Source organism: Notolepis coatsorum (assembly GCF_963971535.1).
Source record: "Notolepis coatsorum genome assembly, chromosome: 13".
Lineage (NCBI taxonomy): Eukaryota > Metazoa > Chordata > Actinopteri > Aulopiformes > Paralepididae > Notolepis > Notolepis coatsorum.
Window position 1 is genome coordinate 57,827,056 of NC_140177.1, and position 13,598 is coordinate 57,840,653.

The window sequence follows — 13,598 nt, forward strand, 5'->3', positions numbered from 1 at the left end:
TGTCCAAGTAAGATCGGGTTTTTACTTGTGTAGCGACTATCCTGATGTCCTGGTAGACGCCCGGTTGGGTGCGGGGATTCCTCGTCTTTGACGCGCAATTTAGAAAATACACAATGTCGAGTCTGTGTCACCTGCCGTTGGGTGAAGTTCCCATTTAATTGACGTATTTAGCATAATACACGTGACGTGATGAGCCAAACAATAATTACTTCATAATGCTGTTAATAATACTTAAACCGAGCGAGGGTACGTGCGTGTGTTCATGCGGTAAAAACCGTGAGATCTCTCCGTCACCCATACCTAGATACCTTGATTGACATAGCCTACACCTGTGCCTTTATTCAAAACCTACACCTGTGCCTTTATTCAAAACCTATGCGTTCTGTTTTGCCACCCAGTGCTCCGTGCTGCCACCGAGTGATGAACTTAACAAACTACAAACTAAGCACAAAAACCATCAAATAGCTCCTACACCATCTCCTCCTTTTACGCTCTGCCTCCCACATCCAGGATATTCACTCCTGCCCCCCCGAGGATGAGGTATGCTGACTCACGCCCTCTTACATCTTCAACTCCTTATTGGGCCTCACAACCCAGCCTGAAACCATCTCACTCCGCACAGTAAGACAAGATATAGTGCAATTGAATGGAGCATCTGTATCTTTTGAAATTTCCCCTATCAACCAGCCAACAGAAAGGCATTTGATCAATGGTGCATTCACTGCAGGCAATCTAGGACTGTCGGAACACACCCACCCTGTGAAACAGCTACAAGAGCAGTATCACCATTGTAGTAAATTCCTACAGAATCCTACAATAATCTAAGGTTATTGTAGTACAGTACAATGAGATTGCTTATCTGGAAGGAGGAGAAAGGGATCATATTGATAGAATTGTTGGTCTCTTCATCTGACTTAAAGCAGATGAAGAATTAAACGTGTAGCCAGACAAACCATGAACTATAGTCCAATTCAACATTTATTTGAGCCAGAGGCCAAGGTGAATAAGAAGTTTGCCTTTTGCATACAAAAGATTATCAGAAAACTTCAACATGGCTGCCTGTGTACAGAAATCACAATAAGGTTTGCATTCTCAAACCCCAATATGTACAGAAACAGTCACTTGGTTAACATAATTTGAACATAGAGAATTTACTGTACACATTATACATGAGTAAATCTGGTTTACAGATCAGGGATCTGTACATTACTCTAATCTATAAACAACCATTGGTGTTTCCCATGATTTACTCACGTAAAATGCAATCAGCTCACAGTAGTCTCTGGGTGGGGCGCGGGGAGCACGCAGATCGGGGTTGAGATCTGGGCTCCAGACTAACATTTTGTGTCCCCTTATATCCTATATTTTCTAGCCAATAATAGCACATTTTACTAATATGGTCCTCCAATCCGGCTGGTGCTTCTGGAAGGGCGGTCCGCCCTTCCCCCTGGTTTCCTCTGGGGGGGGGCCCCCCCCTCCTCGATTCCCTGTGTGGGTCTTGTCCCACGGGTGGGGGCTGGTGTGATGTCATCTGGTGGGGTGGTGTGAATAGCCCCCTCCTTTGGGCCATATTACCATACAGTACTAACCAGAATTCTATAACAAGAGTGTAATCACCCTTCAAACCTTTTACCAACTGTATCTCCAGTATATATGAATTTACCCATTTCTAATATTATGGTTTACTCTTTTGATACTAAACAGTTGATTAATAGATAACTTTGTTTGTGACTTAGTGTCCATGACTAATCATTTCTTCAGCATGTCTAAACTGGCCTGCCCTGTGGGCAGCGCAGCTGTCTTTGATCAGCATTTACATACAGTCAGTTTGAAAAGGTGTTGTGGGGGGTTGGGAATGGCTCTCCACTGGCAGTTGAGCCTGATTTAGCCACTGAGTCTCTCTCTGCTATAGAAAGATACATCAACGTCAATACTACCACATTCCCCACTTTGACGATTCTTATCGTCACATACGATATATTGACTTGATTTTCTATACATACTAACCATACATTTTAATAAAAAATCATTTTTTTTTTTTTTTTCAAAATTAAAAACCATTTTTTCCAAATTTCTCCATTTTTTCTTTTTCCATTTTTCTTTGGTACATATCATCAATTAGCTTTTGCTCCTCAAGGCTCATAGCCAAAGGCCTACTTTTTAAACAACAATTTTTGGGCTTGTTGAAAACAATAAAACAATTTAATCTAATCATTATACCTTTTAATAAAACACAATTTTTTTAAAACCCATTTTTCCTAAGTTACAGCACTTTTGATTCCACATTCTTTCATAAGATCTGGGGGAGATACAAAAATTAGTATTCATTTTTACATACATTTTGCTTTTCTTTCTCTTGTTAATTCCTTTTCTAAGACAGCACAATCACATTTGCATAATCCATCAGTTGGTCTTCTCACCTATCCTCCCCCCTTTATGAACATATCATGGACATAATACCTACCACCTCGTCGCCGCATCAGTCGGGCAGGGAAGGCGGAGCATCACTCAAGGAAAAAAAAATTTCACCACCTCACTTTGGCCATAATCTACGCCTAATATTCTACCTATGTGAATGTGTTTAGTACCCCTGCGTTGTGTCATAATCTATATCAGTTGCTACCGTTCAGTTACCTCCCGTTCAACATACCAATCAAACACCACATTCCACAGAGGCCCTCGCTCAACTCCTTGCACAGTCTCTGACCGTTTTCGCCTCCCCCTTCACCCCGTTTGTAGGCCTGTGATCTCGTCACATTCTGACCCCTGACTGTATGTCCTTGGATCTACAGACGACTCTGCCAGTCTGGCGGTTTTTCCCAAACCTTTGGCCGCTGCTCTCGGGGCTATGATGAAGGAGGGGCCAGCGTCCACAAGCAACCTCTTTTCACAATCCAACAATCTCCCACAGGAAATAACTGAACGGGTTCACACCATTGTGTCGTAATCTAATGAAATGTATTCCTACACCTCCTCCATGATTCCTCTACCTGTGATGGTCCGTCTTCCCCCCTCCACTGAAATCTGCGAGGGAATACACAAAACAAATTTCTTTTCACATAACATGTCAAATATTTTCAAGAGAAACCAAATGGTAATCATATGCAAACGTGATGGGGCCACTTAGCTTTTGTTGACACACTGTTGACGTTCTGACGCCACCTCCTCCAGCTTTCTCCACTCACCCAGACCATAACAGATGAGAAATAAGAAACAAAAGGCAAATAATCAAAAAAATATTCCAACAGACCTCACATGTGAAATTAAATTACCATTCATACCCAAAAATAGCAAATCAATGAAATCAACAAGCTCCAAATGTAGACCACCTCAATGGTTATTTAGAAAGAAAAGAAAAGAATCCCAAAAATCTTACATCCAAACCTCATCACACCTGTCACTGTGATTTTGACACCTCTCAAGCCAGCACAGTCACCCCGACAGGTCCCATTCAAACCCATTCAGGCCACACACATTCAAACCCATTCAGGCCACACACTCAAAAATTTAAATAACCACATGTACTGAGTGACCACCCATTCTAAAAGAAACAATACCAAATGAAAGCAATAAAATAAAACTCCTATACCTAAGTGAATAAAATCACTCTAATTCTTATTGCTCTGCAAATGACTATGTGTATCTTTAATTCTAACCTGTCCTCCTACGTGTAAAAATATATCACTCGCTCACACCACAGTTTCAATCACCCACTGAAATTAACACATCCTGACACGCACTCACACGCCACTCAATTCATTCACAGATACACTGATCATTTGAACCTAAACAAAATACTTTCAAACTTTCTCTCATACAACTCGTTAATCAACCACAGACCGACAATGGTTTAGTTTGTTCCTCCCTCTTCTGCTCTCAACTTTTCTGCTCTCAACTTTTCTGCTCTCAACCTCAGGCTACTACAGTCTATCCTCACATCTGCTCCTCTTCTCTCACTTCAAAGACGGACTGGAATCCATCTTTAATTCAGACCTATCCATGCCTTCCAGTGCACAGACAGACCCAAATATTCCCTTACCAAAACAGTTAACATTCATAAGTCATAACCCCAAATGAATGCCTACTTTGATTTCCCACACTCACACTCCAACTGTTTCCTGACAAACCTTCCCCTGTCTCATCTTCCTGTCACTTCCTGGCCCCCTGGCCCATTACCACCACTTCCTGTCCTCTGCTCTAAAAATAACTCCATCTGTTATCTCACTTTGACTGTTCTCTCCTATCTCCACCTGTGACCTCTCCCCCGTTGCATCTTGCCTCGTCATCCTGTCATAAAAAAACAAACAGCCATTGTAAACAACAGCTGTCCCCCTTGCCCCCGCCTGGGCATACAACGTTATCACTTCCTACTGTGAAGATATTCTTGGTCTTTCCCGTGAGCGTAACAGTGATCATAAACCACAGGTTTACCATCCCCCCTGGTCTAAAACCTATTCTCCTCTCTGCTTCCCTGCAACGTCATAAACCGCATCTGTTAACCATCCCCCCTTGTGACCTATCATACAGCTTTCAACTGAGGCCTTGTTGGCCCTCGGGCATACAAAACCCCATTATTTCCTGTAATCAACAAAGGGTTCATCATTGCACACAAATCATCTATAAAACACATTTTATCTCAACTACTGTAAACACAATCATATCATTAAAGAAACTAGTCCCCCGCCACTAAGTTATCCTATTGTGACCCCCGGACTCGCAATAGATCTTAATATAAACATCAGCCTATTTAAATCAATGGCCTCAAAGCTATACCAAGTATCAATATCTGACATTTTAACATCAATGCATTCTACACAAGTATCTTAATTCAAGCTACATAAAACACAACATCATTATTCCAAGCTTACAATTGTACATGTTACACAAATTAAAAAAACTGGAAATCTCCATCAACTCTAATTATTATACATGTAAGCATGTTTCATTTCAACATAACATTATAGTGGTTAGTCCTAAATGTGCACCAAGCCTCAATTGTTGTAAACAGGTTTAGGAATGTTCCTATATACAAACGTGACAAATGATTATTTAGCTGTACTATTTTTAATCAATCAACTACTCCTCCCCCCTTGGATAAAAATATTCCTGTGTTAAACGTGCGTATGTAAACCAACCACTAACAATGTTACATTTCTTAGCCCGTGCACTTGTATTAAATCGCCAATGTACTAATAAAACTGCTTTCTCACACAAACAACAAGGCCCCACCAACAAATTATAATCTCCCATAAATCTGAGACCTGTGTCCACATAACAACAGTGTACTAAAGATTTACCTCATACAAACACCTTAAAATAATCAAATCCCATTTGTACATCCTCACAACCACCACTCACTAGAAAGCACATCATTTATCAGTTAAGTTCCCACCATACTAAGTCTCATAACTGTAAACAGAATATTCTGGAAACGCCTAGCCCTGTATACAGGTGACATGTGAAAGTAATGTAGATGTATTAATCAAAATATGACGCAAGCGATATGCCTTCCCCCTTGGACAAGACTCCCCCTGTGTAACATATTTATTGCCCATTTATTACAAGTACAATGTGTGTCTGGTATATGAATCCCAGTGTAAGTTAAGGGCATGTATTCTAAATCATCTAATCCTATTTTAACCGCCTGTCTCATCACATGCTACCCCTACACAATTTGCAATAATACCACCAAACCCACTCCCAGAACATCGTCCCACAGAATGCACAATGCACAATACACAAACACAACCACTTTACAAAATGCAGAATATTCACTAGAATGCACAATATACAAACACAACCATTTTACATAATGCAGAGTATACCCTTACCCGTTATTCCTGTCCCCTGAGCGAATTACCACGAATGCATTGATCCATGTTGTACCGCGCATGCGCAGTAGCCAACGGCGCACACCGGACGATGTATTTACGGCAAAGCACAATTAATATCATAAACGCCTTGTTCCAACACAACACACTGCCACGACATCCACCGCGTTCTTTAACTCTTCCCAAACATCATTCTCAAAACTCGAAACGTAACATATGTCGCTCGCCAACTCCACAAAACAACGGCATGCAAGCTAACTAGCCTAGCCAGCCCCAGCGCGAGGTTCCATGCGTCCCCGGAAGCCCCAAGTTATGCCACGTCCGAGATCCGTACATTCATATACTCCGCTCAGTACCAATCCAACCATAAACAATCCACACATGCTTAAAATAACAAACTACTTCAAAAGAAAATAATTTTTAAAACATTCACACCATCCAACGCCGCACATATAGTCCAACACGAATAATCTCTCCTACCCTTCTCTCCGCCTGGCTCCGTAGTACCGTGAACGTTACACACTCTCCATTCAACACCATGACGTCATCAAGCAGCGACTTCTTAATATCATACACAATCGTTACCGCATCAATAATAACCCTCAAAACGGCCACAATCTCTCCAACCTACGCCTCGATTCGCTTCCTACCTGCAATCGCCGCCACAGTGTTTAATCAATTCTCTCATAACGCCATCGTAACGTCCCCAGTTTCACCGCGGACTTTTCCACAGAGCTAAGCTAGCTAGCCCCAATCACCAATATGACTCGCCCCAGACCCATGTTCGTTGGTCATTAAAATATCATAACAATACAACAATAAGCTCCTACGTTTCCTCAATCATTCCTAACCATAGCCATAGTACCCACATTCAATCATTACTGAATGTTTAAGCTTACCATAGCTTTGTAATCGAATTTCCCACTAAGTACTTTATCAGTCATCTTAACCAAATGTTTTTAAGCACATCGTCCTCCTTGTATCACAGCGCACGCAATTCAATCAACACGCCGGTATGCTCAAGATTAAAAAGGACCTCCGGGTCTGCTCGATATTATGCCTAAAGACGAACATATATCTTCATTTAATTCTGCCGATAGTTTCCCGCAAACACATGTTCCGACTATCCATGCTCAGTCAGCAAACCATTCTATTGAGCCTCTTGAACACGCCGGCCCCGTATATATCAATTATTACGTGATATTCCTGTAATCGCACAAACCACGTTCCTCGATTACGCAGGTCCTAAATCATCTTATACCAAGCCGATTTACATGTTCTAAATAGCAACAGAGCCCATCTTATACACGGCTCTCTCCCCATTCAGGACAAGCAAATTACCAATTATTACAGCGCCCTCTTCCTGAGAATAATTCTAGGGATCTCATAAACTCAGGACGCGCTCCTGTCGAACGCCAACCAGATTACCGAGCATTCTGGCCAGAAAAACCTTTCACCTGTCGCCATCCGACGCTTTGACCATTTCCCATAACCAGATAGTTTGTGCCCCCAATACGTCTTCATATTACATGAGGCCTCATCTTGGTGCAACCCCCCTCGTATAGTTCATAAAGTATATTCCATACGAGACTCAACCCCCGTGGCCCGCATAGGCCGGGAACGGCCTCTTGTGTCTGAACAAACACACAAACATAAAAAGCCCACGTTTGCATGTTCACTGCACAACAAGCGCGATCCCTATACCTCCGGGCATCCTAACCTAAGTCACTGCTCCCCCATCCCTGTATGCAAAAGGCCATATTCACCGTGGGTCCCAACCAGTGGCGTACGCAACCAGCCTTCATCCTGTCCCTCTGTCCTCCATTCCAGACAACAAGCCCCTGTCTGCAACTTCAAACGCAGCAACCCCCAGCTCTTTTCCCTGCACGTCCCCAACACACAGCAAGGTCCAGAGACCTCACCGCACCTCTTCAGGGGGGGATACAACAGGGTGGGAAGAACGGCACCATTTCTGTAGTAAATTCCTACAGAATCCTACAATAATCTAAGGTTATTGTAGTACAGTACAATGAGATTGCTTATCTGGAAGGAGGAGAAAGGGATCATATTGATAGAATTGTTGGTCTCTTCATCTGACTTAAAGCAGATGAAGAATTAAACGTGTAGCCAGACAAACCATGAACTATAGTCCAATTCAACATTTATTTGAGCCAGAGGCCAAGGTGAATAAGAAGTTTGCCTTTTGCATACAAAAGATTATCAGAAAACATCAACATGGCTGCCTGTGTACAGAAATCACAATAAGGTTTGCATTCTCAAACCCCAATATGTACAGAAACAGTCACTTGGTTAACATAATTTGAACATAGAGAATTTACTGTACACATTATACATGAGTAAATCTGGTTTACAGATCAGGGATCTGTACATTACTCTAATCTATAAACAACCATTGGTGTTTCCCATGATTTACTCACGTAAAATGCAATCAGCTCACAGTAGTCTCTGGGTGGGGCGCGGGGAGCACGCAGATCGGGGTTGAGATCTGGGCTCCAGACTAACATTTTGTGTCCCCTTATATCCTATATTTTCTAGCCAATAATAGCACATTTTACTAATATGGTCCTCCAATCCGGCTGGTGCTTCTGGAAGGGCGGTCCGCCCTTCCCCCTGGTTTCCTCTGGGGGGGGGGCTGGTTGCCCCCCCCTCCTCGATTCCCTGTGTGGGTCTTGTCCCACGGGTGGGGGCTGGTGTGATGTCATCTGGTGGGGTGGTGTGAATAGCCCCCTCCTTTGGGCCATATTACCATACAGTACTAACCAGAATTCTATAACAAGAGTGTAATCACCCTTCAAACCTTTTACCAACTGTATCTCCAGTATATATGAATTTACCCATTTCTAATATTATGGTTTACTCTTTTGATACTAAACAGTTGATTAATAGATAACTTTGTTTGTGACTTAGTGTCCATGACTAATCATTTCTTCAGCATGTCTAAACTGGCCTGCCCTGTGGGCAGCGCAGCTGTCTTTGATCAGCATTTACATACAGTCAGTTTGAAAAGGTGTTGTGGGGGGTTGGGAATGGCTCTCCACTGGCAGTTGAGCCTGATTTAGCCACTGAGTCTCTCTCTGCTATAGAAAGATACATCTGGCTTTTGATGTGGTCTTCTAATTTATTCACACATATTAATTATGAAATTCAACGTCAATACTACCACACCATCTCAGAGATGTTCCATTGCTGTCTATCGATCATGCATGCCCTCTTGTCCTCATTGGCTCAGATTATGCCCATCTCATTACAGCCACGGAGCCAGTTCTAATGGGGCCCCCTGGTGGCCCATTGGCCATACATACCAGGCTGGGATGGGCTCTCCAAGGGCCAGCCAGCTTAATTGAAGCCCATCATCACACTCTGTCTTTCACTCAAACCTGTTTCAAGAGTGAATTGCTTCGTAATGTGGAAAGACTCTGGCAGATTCACACCTTGCCCTACGTGAATGAGAAAACAGCCACAAGGTCAAAACAAGACAAGCTAGCTCTCGATCTACTTCATTCTAAGACAGTTAGAGTAGAGATAGATGGTGTAATGCGCTATGCCACTCCGCTGCTAAGAACTCCTAACACTCCTGTCTTTAAAGCTCCAAAGGAAGCTGTCTTGCCCCGTCTCTGTGCTACAGAAAGACGCCTGTCCAAAGATCCCAAACTGTCTGATAAATACCAAGAGGAACTGGATAAGCTTGTGCAGTCTGGCTATGTTCAAAGGATTCCCAGTGACCAGGTGGTGGTGTCTCCTTGTGGAGCGGAGGGGAAGTGTACCTTGCAGTTTGTCACAATACTGTACTTCTACTGTAAACCGATACTCTACTGTACTTCTACTGTAAACAGATAATATACTGTACTTCTACTGTAAAAAGATACTATACTGCACTTCTACTGTAAACAGATACTATACTGTACTTCTACTATAAACAGATACTATACTGTACTTCTACTATAAACAGATACTATACTGTACTTCTACTGTAAACAGATACTATACTGTACTTCTACTGTAAAAATATACTATACTTCTACTGTGCTAAGACCCTATCTACAGTGAAAATATATTACTACTAGGGCTGTCCCCGACTAAGGATTTGGATAGTCGACTATGATTGGCCAAAATGTGCCGTTAGTCGACTATTAGTCGACAAAAAAAAAAAAAAAAAAAAAAAGTATAATATATATATATTTTTTTGTATCATTCCATTTGGGCTGTGGGGGGTGCTTAATGTCTGAAGGAGTCGACTGAAGGCTTCTTGTCCTCTGCAAAAGCATGCAATTGGTCCACTGATGGATACATCTTGATATTTGTCTAGTCTAGTGTGTTCATTAGATGGGTGAAATTAGGGCTGGGCGATATAACGATAACGATAAATATCGCGATATATTTTAATAATCGATATCGAATATCGAAAAAAAAATATATCGAAAAATCGTTTTCTTTTTTCTTTTTGTGACCTGCAACAGGGCAGTTTTAAAACCAGAGACAGTGGACAGACTTGTCTTTCTTGCCTGCAACTTAAAGTAATGGCTTTGCTTGTCCAAATGACAATTCTCCACTTGCACAACCTGGAAGTAGGCACTTCCGGCTGACTTCCGGTTGCGAATGGTACTTCCTGTCCCATCCAAATAGATTGTTTTTAGCTACTTTTCTCCCGTTATTTAAACAACTTTGTCGTCACAGAGAGGCAATGAAACGTTTGTATTATTATAGTATAGAATGTATTTAATAAGCAAACGTTTGTCAGCAGGGTTTTTGGGCTGTATTTCATGTAAAAACGTTTACTGTTAGTTTACTTGCTCACGCTAATTAAGGCTAATGCTGGCTAACAGAAGCTAGCGCAAGAAACGACGCCGCAAAGTATTGTTTATAGTGCATTTCTTGCCACCTTATAGCATTTGTACATTTGTATGACAGTCCATAATGCACCCGTGAGGTTTTTCCGGACGTTTTGGTAATGATTTTCACTATAAAATCATATTTCTAAATGACAGGAAGTTGATGAAAACTGTCCGGAATAGCTTTGAGCTAACGATCTTTGCCATTCTAAACGTTAGTTGTTCAAAACATTACCTGTCTATATAATTTGTTCCTCAACATTAGCTTCTAACTGTAGCAGGCTGCAGCTTGCTGGCTAATGTTAGCTTCTAACTGTAGCAGGCTGCAGCTTGCTGGCTAACGTTAGCTTCTAACTGTAGCAGGCTGCAGCTTGCTGGCTAACGTTAGCTTCTAACTGTAGCAGGCAGTTAGTTTACAAAACATTACCTGTCTATATAACGTTGAGGAACAAATTATATAGACAGGTAATGTTTTGAACAACTAACGTTACGTTTAGAATGGAATGCATCGGCAAAGATTGTTAGCTCAAAGCTATTCATAGTTATATCAAAGCTAATCATATAGAAATATGATTTTATAGTGAAAATCATTACCAAAACGTCCGGAAAAACCTCACGGGAGCATTATGGACTGTCATACAAATGTACAAATGCTATAAGGTGGCAAGAAATGCACTATAAACAATACTTTGCGGCGTCGTTTCTTGCGCTAGCTTCTGTTAGCCAGCATTAGCCTTAATTAGCGTGAGCAAGTAAACTAACAGTAAACGTTTTTACATGAAATACAGCCCAAAAACCCTGCTGACAAACGTTTGCTTATTAAATACATTCTATACTATAATAATACAAACGTTTCATTGCCTCTCTGTGACGACAAAGTTGTTTAAATAACGGGTGAAAAGTAGCTAAAAACAATGTATTTGGATGGGACAGGAAGTACCATTCGCAACCGGAAGTCAGCCGGAAGTGCCTACTTTCAGGTTGTGCAAGTGGAGAATACTGACCAAATTGAGATTTATTTTTCGCTTGTCCATTTATTTTGTTTGCTTTCTAATTTAAAATACAGTTTGAAACCGTCTGTACACAGTAGGCTATGTGTGCTAGCAGAGCTAGACTCCAGTCATGAGTCACGGTGCACATGTGCGGTGGTTTGTCCACCAAAAAAGCGCCAAAAGATAGAAAATAAACTAGCAGAGCCAGAACTGTTCAACTCCCCTGGAGCCACAGCCAGCAGAAAAGCCGGTTTACTTTCGCTTTTAAACCAGCTGCAGCCTGAGAACTGGAGTGTGAGGGGATATAACACTAAAGATGGCGGCAACAACAAAGAATTGCTGCAAAATAAACATACGTCTGTTGTTTAAAAAAAGAATTTTTTTTTTTACTTATAACAATTTTGATAATTATCGATATCGAGAAATATGATAACATTATCATATCGTTATCGCGATATGATTTTTTGCCATATCGCCCAGCCCTATGTGAAATCCTCTTTCAGTGCCTCTGTGCCTGTTTTCTTAGGCAGTTGGCCTGTTGTATGCGTGCCATTAGCGCTAGCCACGCTTCTAAGAGGTTGGGAGTTGACTACGGCTCCTTTCGACCGATTAGTCGACTATTCGACTAATAGGGGTCAGCCCTAATTACTACACAGGACAGAATGTTGCTTACTGTTTACTCATCAGATATCTCTATACTCTGCGTCCCACAGAGCCCTCTTCACTCGCTGGAGCGACTCAGAGAAAGCAGTCTACACTATCCCTGGGGTGTCCCCGGGTATGATGCAGCTCATACGCCTACATGAGTACGCCTACACACGCTTTGTGCCGGTGACAGCAGAGAACGTGAAAGAGCTTCTGGTGGCTGCAGACCAGCTTCTCGTCACTGGCATAGTAGGAGCGTGCTCTGACTTCCTAGAAGGCCAGCTGTCTCTGGAAAACTGTGTCGGCATCTGGAGGTTCGCGGACATCTACTGCTGCCCTGACCTGATGTGCAAGGCCCATCTCTTCATCGTGTGCCACTTTGAGGAGATGTTGCACTTCTCACAGGAGTTTGTGGAGCTGTCCCTGCAGCAACTGGTGGACATCATCGAGAGGGATGACCTGAACGTGAAGAGCGAGGAGACAGTGTTCGAGGCCGTCCTCCATTGGATCGACCACTCCCGTGAGGAGCGTAAAACACACATCCCTTTGCTGCTGCCCAAGGTAACTAATTGTATTGCATTACATTAAAACAACACTAGGTTCCCTAACAGTGGTTCTCAAACATTTGGGTCCAAACTGTTCCCTAGCAACAGAAACCGTCTACAACCGATGTCTAAGTTGTACCCGCTGTCTGCTTGTCTCTTCCCAGGTTCGCATGGGCTTGATGAGGCCTGACTACTTCAGGAGCAATGTCCAGAACAACCCTGTGGTGAGGGACAGCCACGACTGCAGGCCCCTCATCCTCAGCGTCCTGAACCCCCCTGGCTCCGACTGGCTCCCAAACCCCCTGACCCACCCACGCCTGCCCCAGGAGGTCCTATTGGCCAGCGGAGGCTGGAGTCACGGCAGCATGACCATTGATATCCGAGCCGGTGGATGGATGGACGTGAGCGTTGAGGGGGAGAGTCCCTGGGTTGGCCACGCCACCGCTTATCTCTACGGTCTGGTCTACTGCGTCGGCGGCTGGGACGGCGTAAAGCATCTCAGCAGTGTGAGCAGGTTCAACCCAGTCACTCGCAGCTGGCTGCAGGCGGCTCCCATGCACTCACGCCGCGGTTACCTCAGCGTGGTCGCGTTGGACACCGCCGAGCGCTACAAGCCTGAAACCAACCAGTGGACAGTGATCTCACCCATGCTGGAGCACAGGAGCGACGCCGGGGCAGCAGCCCTCCAGGGCAAGGTGGGTGGAAGTGAGGGACACAGGGTGCTAGATGAACACA